Source organism: Pezoporus flaviventris, unplaced genomic scaffold (assembly GCF_033815535.1).
Source record: "Pezoporus flaviventris isolate CSIRO_AGI_PZ_B2104156 unplaced genomic scaffold, CSIRO_AGI_Pfla_v1 ptg000001l, whole genome shotgun sequence".
NCBI classification, from domain to species: Eukaryota; Metazoa; Chordata; class Aves; order Psittaciformes; family Psittacidae; genus Pezoporus; species Pezoporus flaviventris.
Window position 1 is genome coordinate 24,074,357 of NW_026892549.1, and position 8,959 is coordinate 24,083,315.

Here is an 8,959-nt window from a genome sequence, read left to right on the forward strand (position 1 = left end):
AAAGGAGAAACATGACTGCTACTGCTGAACCCAGGACACACACCCATCCCTATGAGACAATGCAAGTGAGCTCACAGCTTGTGATTGTCTCTGTATGGTCAGAAAATGACAGTTTTGTACTTTCTTTCTTTCATATTACTGATTCAGAGAGAGCACAGGTGCATTTTTAAACATGATTATGTGCAATAACAGTATTAGAGAAATGCTGTGTGTGCATAATGCGGAAGTAATCTCTGAAGACCTTTTAGACTTCATGTCTCATGTTTTGTAATGTAAATGTTTTCCTTTTCCACTTTGCACCGCAAAATAATGAATGTGTTAACAACAATAGAAGCAAAAGACATCATTCCCCATAATCTTTGCTGGTGTATGATGAAGACTTAGGAGACTCTGGAGTTTCCTGGGGAAACAAGCACTTGTTTTGACAACAGTAATTCCAGCTTCTATTCGAAAGCACCCACAGACCCTCAGAATGCCACACAGCTTCAGAATACTTTCTCCAGTAATGTACCTCTGTCACACTCAGTGTCTCCCAAAATGCACGCATGGGAAGAGTACAGATAACACTAAGGACATGGGACACCAAGAAACATGACCAAGAAAAAACTACATGTTACATTATTTTAGGCTTCTTTTCATAGATTCATAGAATTATTTAGGTTGGAAAAGACCCTTAAAATCATTGAGTCTAGCCATTAATCTGGCACTGCCAAGTCCATCACCAAACCATGTCCCCAAGCACCACACCTACACACCTTTTAAATGCCTCCAGGGATGGAGACTCCTCCATTTCCCTGGCAGAATAATACGGAACAGAAATTTATAAACAAAGCTCTAGATACCACCAGCTTTATGGGAAACAAAATAAAATAACTGTAAAGACTGCACAGTCATTTCAGCTAATTATAGCAAAAGAACAACTTCACCTCAATGCTTCAATTTTAATTTACCTATTCTACAATCTGTAGGTGGAAAAAAATATCATGATTAAATTACACCCTCTAGACACCCCCAGAAGATGATGTGTCAGCATAATTTAAAGGATCAGAATTGAAAATTAAAGTTTAGTTTTCTATTACCAGAATTATGAAGTTTTTGGATGAGTAAATGTCAGAGACTGCAACAGCATACACTAGTTACAAGGATGTTCTTATTGGTCTCAATCATAACGTTTTCCCTGTAGCAAGGATTAAATTCTGGCTCCATTAAAGTCAGCGGCACAAGGGTTTTCCCCTGCATGCTTCTAAAGGTGCAGTTCAGAAGCAGATGAAAGTATGAAGCACCATAGCAATTCATATTACATCAGAGGTAATTTTTCTTCCAGAGATTCTTAACTAATGGAGTAACAAAATATGAAAAATGAAGTCCTCCCATATAATGTGATTTCAAAAAGGCTCTGATAATCTATATATCACCTGTAATTAAAAATTATTGAATATTTGCAGTCCTTATTCATCTGTTCTCATCTTACAGTGTTAACCCTGCAGATATATAGCCAGGTAATTTCCAAGTATAAATAACAGCGCCTAGGGGACATTTTAAACAGTAAGTGTGAAACAGGTAATGTCTAATGTGCTAATGGGATTTTCAGAATTGTTTTAAAACAGGAGTTACAGCCAATATGATTTTGAAAATCTCACTTGGCACCTACCTGGAGTGTTAGGTTCTTGAATTTCTAAAAAGACCCACATGACCAGATTTTATATCATACCTGTGATGTACTTGTCATATGTTTAAATTCCAGTGGAACATACAAGAATCAGTCTATATATATTACTAATCAAAGTATCAGTGAACTTAGAGCCCAGGGCCAAACTGGAAAGGTATCATAAGAAAATACTTGTGTATTTCTTTTCTCAGCCATGGAATTTTAGGCAAAACTAAGAGAAGATGGAGTCACCAGTGATGAAATTACGACCACCATGCTATGGCAAATTGACTTTAGGTGCTTAATTTCCACCTTCAGGGTATTAAAAAAAAAAAAAAAAAAGGTTTTGCAGGTTTACCCATGATACCATCATAGAGCTCCAAGTGGCTGTCTGATGACTGCAGATTGTGACCTGAAGCAATGACAAAGCCATCAGCTGTGTGATTTCTGGCATTCAGCACCTTCTCACTCTGAAAGGTCCCATACATGGTCCATGCCTCTTCCTAAGCACTTATTTTGCTGCTATTGGAAAAGTGTCCTGGGTTCAGCAGTAGCAGTCATTTCTCTCCTTCTTGGTAGCTGGTGCAGTGCTGTGTTTTGACTTTCGGCCTGGGAACAGAGCTGATAACAATGATGTTTTGGTTTGGCCAAGGACTTTGTGAGCCTTATGCTCTGCCAGGGAGGAGGGGAAGCCAGGAGGAAGCAGAGACAGGACACCTGACCCAGACTGACCAAAGAAGTTTTCAGTTGGCTGGTGGTGAGGTGATGTATTCTCTTCCCTTGTTATTTCCTTTATCACAGTATCACACAGTATCACAGTATGTTAGAGATTGGAAGGGACCTCGAAAGATCATCTAGTCCAATCCCCCTGCCGGAGCAGGATTATTATTATTGGTGGTAGCAGTAGTGATCTGTGTTATACCTTAGTTACTAAACTGCTCTTATCTCAACCCATGGGAGTTGCATTCTTTTCGATTCTCCTCTCTGTCCCTCTCTGGGAGTAGGGGGAGGGCAAGAAGGGGGGGAAGTGAGTGAACAAGCTGGCTGGCTGGCTTTAAACCACCACAAAAAGGAAGTATACAACACTGTTACAAGGGAAGATTATCAGTTTATAGTTTTAGCTGCTTTATCTTGCCTTTAAAACAAACATTAAAGACCAGAAAACCTGTTGGACTAGCAGCAACTTCTAACTTTAACATAAAAAAAATTAAAAAAAAAAATAGCCTTTAACTTAGCCCAAGGGAGCATCAGCTTCAGGTGAGAACTCAAACTCAAAATTATGTGTTCAACATAAACTGTTCCTGCCTCTCAGTCTCCCTGTCACATGTTTTTTATTAGTAACATGATAAGAGCAATACTTTCAGGCTTTCAGCTTGGATTCCTACAGTCTCTGTGATTCTCACCTTATTTAGCAACTGAAGCTTGCACTTCAGAAGCACTGAACTTGTCTGGATATGGACTAAAATGATGTAAGGAAGAAGGTGGGATAATATAAGAAAAGTATACAGTAAACTAATTCTTAAGTCTTTCCACATCTCTTTTTGCTGCTCTGGCAGCCTCAAATAGATTCCACCCTCTTTAAAGTTACTCTATGCTATTAGGCCATTATAAAGGCTCTAGGAAGAAAAGGAATCAGTACCAGACATCATTAATTGAGATCTACCGCTTTCCTAGTTCCTCAAAATAAGCATGATAACAACTCTACTCATTACAGTACTTCAGCAGGAAATAAAGTAATAACTGTAGCACACCTAAGGGTAATACACTTGTAACCCACTTCCAAAAAAAAAAAAGGCAAACATATTGATTTATCTATATAGGAAAAGGAGCTTCAGTTCTGCAAACTTTCTCAAAAAACACCTGTCTTGTGGCATAGAATGGCCAGTGGCTGCAGAAGACAGCCTTGGGAACTGAGCAATGACAGAAAGTCAAAGCACTTACAAACCAACTGGGTTTATAGACCTAAGTGGTAGAACCATTTCCAAGATCCACATAGGGAATGAAAGAAAATAAAAATGCAAAACATAGCAGAGAAGTTCTGGGGCCAGGAAGGCACAGGAAGACTCAAGGAAAGCTCTCAGACATACAACAGGCAGTAAGAGTGCACTCCTCAACACTTGGTCTGTGCACTACAGTCCAGCATTTAAACAGCACCAGTTTCAGTATGGGATCTCTGCACTCATTTCAGCTGTCTTCTCCATGACATGGGTTGATAGTGTTCCTGAAAGATGGACTGTACCACCATGTTACCAGGGCTGGGGTGACCCATGCAACACTCCTTTTAAAGGTAACATTAAGACACTCCTATAAGTTTTGTTCAGATGAGCATCAGCAATATGCTTTGGCAGCATTCCAGAGCAACAGAAACTACCAGATCTCTTAGTTTTTGCTCCTGAGAAAGCAGTGATAAGCACCAAAGAAAGGTCTCACCAGTTTTCTTGGGCACTTATAAGGAATAAGGAAATGTTACATTGCCTCTTGTTTTGCACAAACATCAGTCAGTTTTTGACAGTGTCAGCGCAGCTTCTAGCTCTCTAAGCAAGAAGAGGCTTTATCATCTGCAGCATGAGAGAAGGATGTCAGGATTCTGCTCATGACTAATGACTTCACGCTGTAATGCTTCAGGACTACACCTTGAGTTTAATAACTTCAGAAAATTAATGGAAGAGCTACCCAAGTGAGAAGAAGGTGAAAAGCTTCAGGACTGCATCTTGCACTTCTAGATGCACATCAATATTTGCTTCAATATCTCCCTTCAGCTTGTAGCCTCCAGTGTTGTGAGATGTGGACATGGTGGGGGAGAGGACAAAAAAAAAGAAGAAAAAAATAAGAAAAAAGAATCACCTGAAAAGAAAGCTAAGTAACTGGGGAAATTACAAAGTTGGCTTGTGCAGTGAAAAGCCCAGTGTACAGACTTGATTGAAGCTTTCAATATAAGGGAACAAGAGCCTCATTTCAGCTGCTGATCAGTTTAGATTCCTGGCCACAAAGAAGAAGCTGGGTAAGGTGGTTGTACCTCCTGATTATCGTGAAAGGTTTCTACTTAAGAGTCTTTGTTTCCTTAAGATAGATTTCTCACCTGATGAACACTACTCAAAGTTCACAATCAGAGATCACAACAAATTTCACACATTAATAGACTTTTATGCCAACAATTCCTGCAGCTCCCAAAATTTAATTCATTGATGAAAACTTTTTGAAAGCATATGGCCTTGAAAACAAAGCAAACAGAAGGAAACTGAACTTAATAAAAGGAAAGTAGAAGTTCAAACAAAGATCAGCAGTTACAGGCACTCACACTTCACAGCACAAAAAGGAATATGTTCAAGTAGAAAGAACACCAGGTACTGATATTATCTGTAGAACTGTAGCTTATCCATAACTATTTCAATCAATGAAAAGCCAAGAGTTACCCATCTCTGACTTCAGGATACTATCAACAGATGACACTGAAACATGGCATTACCAAAGACTGCTTACATCAGGATAACTATCTCCCATTCATTTTCTCTGCCATCAAGAACTCATTTGTGCAGATCCCAAAGCAAAATTCAGCAGAAAAATTAAATCAGAATTAAAACAGCCTCGCTTTCCTATAGAGCGTCTCTTTCCTACAGAGCATGTTTCTTTCACACAAAAGCAGATACTGAGTAACTACTGAAAACACACTTAGCAAACTACTGCATGTACAATCAGGCAGCCAGGAAAGAAGTTTAATTCAGCTAATAAAGCAGTTACATGTGCAGCCTCCTCCTGCATTCAAAAGCCCAAGGTTCATTTATTTCCATTGCTCTTAAGCAAGAACACAAGATCTGCAAATGCAGAATTTGCGTAGTAAGAATCCATGCAAAGTGTCTGAATGGGCAGTATTTTCCTCAGACTCCATCTGCCCAGCCTACTGTACCAGATTCTCAGCTGATCTAAAGTGCTGCACTGGTAACATGGCCATTAAGCGTAGCATCAATATGGATGTTCCCATATGCCTCTCCCCCAATCAGTTTGTTAGTTCACATGGAGAATCAGAAAAAACACTGCAGTCTTGTGGCTTTGCCAAAAGTTTATTATTGAGAGGAGGACTTCTGCTCTCTGGAATGTAGAAATCACAGTTGTTCTTGATGCTGGGACCAAGACAGACATTCTCCCCTACAGTCATGCAGGAAGCAAAGGTTAAGTCCTCCTGGATGTGACTTCCTCACTGCAGTAAATGAACATCAATATGCTGTCACCAGTCAGTGAAACTTAAAAGCTGGCCATCACCCCTGACAAAATCTTTAATAGTTCTGTGGAACACTGCATGTTTACCTCAGTTTCTTCCTTTTGCCTTATGCAAAGGAAGGGATGGATAATGGAGTAAACACTTAGCTTGAGGTAAAAGTTTAATCCAACTGTGTTGTATGGCAGACCGTTAGGACATATGATGGCCTTTCAACTTAGGAAAGATGTCATGGTCTCCACATGATCAATCAACACATACTCTTTCCCCTTCTCTCCTGGTAAAAGGAAAAAACCACACATGTGAAGTATATCCTGCTTTTTAAGATGAAAACAAGAGGATGGATTTCAGCAGAAAAAAATACTGCGCGGTGGCCTGCTCTCTCAGAGCATTTGCAAAGAGTCCTGAATACTCTGACCAATGCCACATACACCCTTTTACCACCAAATAGCCAGTATATGCCAGTCTGTTTTAGATGAGTCATTTAAAAATGACTCATCTAGCTGCAGTTCCCTGCTATGAACCTTAATTCTCCTTAAGTGTAAGGGAAACTCACTCAGAGTTGATTTATTTCTTTCTGATAGAGTCCTGAGAGCATACTATGATGATACCATAACACCCAGCAGCAGTGTCAAAGGAACCAGGCATGGCAGCAGAAGAGAGCAATTCACCTTTCAGCAAAAGCCACCAGGCCAGCTCTGTGAGGTGTTACTTAGAGGCTGTAAATGTAGAGCTCTGATCAAGAGCTTGCAGGAAAAGTTAAATACTGCTCTTCATTGCTACCTTTGGACTACATTTAGACACTGCAAATTCTTCCTGTGTAACATCTCTAAGATAGCAACTTGCAATATCACATAGTCAAAATCCTCAACCAAGCCCTCACACAACAGTCATCTGTGTCATATAGACATCCTCTTCCTTTTTTGATGCATGCAAAGATTCTTTTCCTCACCTGCTATAGACACATCACACTTTTTCTCTACTTGTTCCCACTTCTCTAGCAAAAATGGGTGCCACTTATTTTCACTTTCAGGGACCCTTGCAAAGCCATCCTTCCCCTTGCCATCAACTCTTCCATAAACATCCCATGTTATAACCATTTCTTCAAATGCGTTAGCAGCCTGGGGGCCACATATGCACAGCAGGCCCAAGAAGTGAGCACCCTGCTTAGACAGAGCAGAGCTGGGATACTTCCACAGCCAACAGCACTGATTACATCAGCTACTTTCACTCTCCCAAAAGGTCGTATACTGGGTTATGATCTTGAACATCTAGGGAGAAGGAATCAGCTCTGTCTTTGCTCTGACAGCTCCCTAGCAGTACACCACTGAGGCCATTTCTGCCCAAAGCAGGGCTTCTGCCTTGTAGGACCGCTTGTAAAATGTCTTCTGCCTTGTCTATATCATTCCTGCAAGGTTTTCCTCCGGTGCAGTCATAAATCTCTCTGATATTCCTCCCTGGATAACATGCCGATTGCCATGGCATTCTCACAGACTTGACCTTGTTGCTTTGAGTTTGCGGCCATGGACTACGCAGTAAATTCAGCTTTAACTTCAATGTAGCATACATACCCACTTACAAATACACAACTCTTAGCTAACAACTCCAGTGAGACAAATACATTCAGCAATATTGTATTTTACTACTGGGGAAAAGGGGGTCAAGAGGGATTGAGGCTTTGAGAGGCATCTCTCAATCACAAACAATAACATTTAAAATAACATTCAGAAGTCAGGTTTAAAATTCTGAAATAAGTCAAAGATAACAGCGAGGTTGAAGTGCTATTCTAGATAGCAAAGAGGAGAATTGCTCTCCATAATGATCTGCAATAATCAGATGATGCAAATCCCAGCATGTGGCATCAGACACAGGCAGCCAGTTCAGGGACTCTGGGCATCATCCTCTTCCTCCCCAGTCTGCATCCCCATCTGCTGTGAGTTGGCTATCAGCAGCAGCCTCTCCCTAACACAGAGCCATCTGAACCAAATGTTCACAAATGGCATATATTTTTCTAGCACGTACATTTTCCTTTCAAAGTTGTTCAGGTTCCAGCCAGGGAAGCTGGAGTCAAATGCTGACAAATGAGGTCCTAGCAGATCATTAACTCTAGAATACCCCAGATGACTCGATATGCAGGCTGTGTACAACTCCCACAAAGTGTCAAGGAAAACTGCTGATTCCTAATATATCCATTTGCAAGGATCAAATGAATTTTTAAAAAGGCAAAACTAACCCAAACACCTAAATTTGACAAATCAGAGTGTGTGTAACAACGCAAATGAGCAACTAGTATAAATGGCTTTTTTCCTAAAGTTTGGGATCCTGATATTCCTAGACAGGAAGCTGATCTTGATCCGAAACAAAAGAGTTTTTGCTGTAGTCACTGATTTAACAGCAACAAGACACAACTGGCAAAAGGCAAAATAAATGAAAAAAAAATTGTCTTGATTTTCAAACTCATCAAAAAATATCAATTTCTGCAACATTCATCTACAGAACTTTCAAGCATTTGCTTTAACTTAATGAAGCTTTTGGAAAGAGCTTTACCATTCCTCATTCAAAAAGTAACTAAAATAATTTCAATTTTATTCATCCCTTAATTCTGAGGAGGAAGTCTAAAATGCTCACCATCAACAGAAATAAAAGTCAACGCTAAATAGTCCTTTACCTAACTTAATCCATGCAGTCTGGTCTCAGTGCTATATTTGCCAACATCTCCACAACAGTTTAGTATGACCAGTAATCACAGACAGGGTCTGAAAGCTGTTTTTTTCTGGAAAATTTGTGTTTCAATGCAGAAAATTTAGAAGGCCAAATGAAGAAAAACTGCTACACTTGGCATGGATATGCTGTCATGTTCTATTATTTCTGGTTTAGAGTTTTAACAGGTGTTTACATAGCTTTAGTAGGTGTTAAAATAACAGCATAGCTTTCTAGCAGCCTAAACCATCACACCACCCATAATACTGTCATCTAACATTCATTGCTCTTATTGTGAGTAACAAGAGAAGGATTAGCCACTTTCTTCTTTTTTTCTTCTTTTTTTCTTTTTTTTTTTTTTTTTATTTGGAAAACCAGAACTGCTTAATAAAGTACAT